Raw genomic sequence first — 2,281 nt, forward strand, 5'->3', positions numbered from 1 at the left:
GGAAGTCAGACTACAGAAATGGAGTAAATCTCCTCTTCAGAATGTGGAAATATATTCCTGAGAGAAGTCCTTTCTCGAAGTTCAACACTCTCTGCAAGTTACCCATTCCCACCTTGCGCAGGGTAGTGGTTATCACATTCTCTTAACACACCAAAGGGTTTCAGTTTGAAAGCGGGCGAAAACAAGTGATCACTTTTCGCACATTTCTCACTGCTGACGTTGCTTTATGGGTCTATTTTCTATACTGTGCTGATCAATTGGAAACCAAAAGGTGAAAAAGACACGTTCCCTCACCTAAGGTTGAACCTACAGAACCACATCAAATTCCAGGAATCGAAACTGCTAGAGCGTACGGAAGCAGACAGCTTTATAAAGATATCCAAGTGCAAGAGCTTTTTATTCATAAAAGACCCTATTTATGTTGTTTGAGAAATATTAATATTAATACAGAATATGTTTTTCACTAAATAAATTGGCTTCCTGACTTCAGAAAGCCTTCTAGACAAACACCAAAAGAGCAAAAATTCCATTTAATAAAGGAAATGAAAACATATGTACCTTACCAAACCTCGTGTACAGACCATTCATGGTGATAATACAAGACCTTTTAAAATTCAACAAATGAAACCTGTTAACTGGTAATCACCACTACTCATTAAAAACTGAAGTGGCAATACACAGTAGGTGACTCTTGGGTGTAAATTAAATCCATGCAAGAAGGGGGTTTAGTGTTATATTTCCAAATCTGATATGCAAATGAGATATCTGGCCCAGCCAATCACAAAGCTCCCATGGTCCATGGAATGGAATGAAGCTGTTCTCCTCTTCTAGTTCATCACACTGGAGTTATGCTACATATTAGCACATTTCATCTAATAGTTTCAGAAAAAAATGTAAACAAATACACTGGATTGTGACTACAACTGTTAGATTGTAGCTCTGGAGATGACTTTATTTTAATTTCACAAACAAATACAAACATTCACAAAACAGGAAACTTGAATAAATATGCCCAAAACAATATAAATGAAACCATCTCATTAGGTTATAACTGTCTCTAATAATGGACAGGGCCAGGCTACCAGCTCCCTTCACTGGATCCTCGATGCCTATAAACACCCCCCTGTTCCTCACCCCCCACAGGGTGTCCTTTCCACTGTTCACCACAGCCCAAATCAAGCAGCTGTCAGGGTGAGGTGAAAGGGCCTGTAACCAGTCCTCTAACTGGGCTCAGAAAGCCCAGTCTCCTGTTCACCTCCGACTGCTGTCACAAAGCAAGGGCTGGGAGTGGGGCACCTGTGGTATAAAAAGGTTCATACTGGTAAGCACATGAGAGACATTAAATAATCAGAGGGAAAATGTCCCTGATTGCTGCAGGTCTTGCAAAATTTCATTGTGCAAGATGATGCCAGGTGTCCCACAGCACAACAGCATTGATGTACCTTCAACTGCCCCACACAAAAACATATCCATTGCAGGCACCCAGCCGGATTGTAGAGGGCAGGTGTCTTAAGCCTCCATTTACATTGTCTGGTAGCAAGCGAATCTTCCTTGCTGCTGTTTTTATTCCATCAGCATCTCTGAGCTCAGTTCCATGAAGGACTGGGGAATACTGGCTAAGGTGTCCTCCATCTGTGCAAACTCTGAGAACATGCACAGTTGAATATGGATCTTCCCAAGGGCCTGAACTATCACGTTTTTTGCCTCAAATATCTCCACACATTGTTCAAAGGGAGAGTAGGTAGCAGAAACAACTTCAAACGTTTTCTCCACATTCTACAGAGATCTAGAAATAGAGGAGGTCAGGCTGCAAAAGTGGAGGAATGGAGAAAATCTCCTCTTCAGAATGTGGAAATATTTTCCTGGATTGAGTCCTTTTCTCTGCAAGTCCTCCCCACCTCGCGCAGTGTAGTGATTGTCACGTTCTCTTAACACAACGAAGGGTTTCAGTTCGAAAGCAGGAGGAAACAAGCGATCTCTTTTTATCAGAAGTTTTGCACTCCTAACGGTGGTTTACGGGGCACTTTTCTACACTGAGCTGCTCAATTGGAAACCAAAAGGAAAGAGAAAAGGCATCTAACCCAGACCACCTAGGTGAAAACCCAGAATCCTAACTGCTTAACCATACAGGAGCACACAGCCTCATGAACAATGTGTAATTTCTGTCTTTATAGTGTGCTTGTTAGAGAGTTAGCTGGCACTCAGAGCGCTGCAGGATCTATTTTCTGAGACTCAGCTGAAGTACCACGTCAGCACTTTTCAGATTGCTGGAACACAATGA

General features: G+C 42.0%; 1 non-coding gene across 1 annotated transcript; it reads right to left on the minus strand.

Moving 5' to 3' along the window:
• Positions 1-471: 471 nt before the first annotated feature.
• Positions 472-529, minus strand: LOC148825854 (U7 small nuclear RNA). Its single transcript, XR_016093305.1, has one exon. It is a non-coding gene; the product is annotated as a U7 small nuclear RNA (small nuclear RNA).
• Between the last annotated feature and the right edge of the window lie 1,752 nt (positions 530-2,281).

This window comes from Atractosteus spatula, chromosome 10 (genome assembly GCF_055471065.1).
Source record: "Atractosteus spatula isolate fAtrSpa1 chromosome 10, fAtrSpa1.hap1, whole genome shotgun sequence".
In the NCBI taxonomy this organism is placed as follows: domain Eukaryota; kingdom Metazoa; phylum Chordata; class Actinopteri; order Semionotiformes; family Lepisosteidae; genus Atractosteus; species Atractosteus spatula.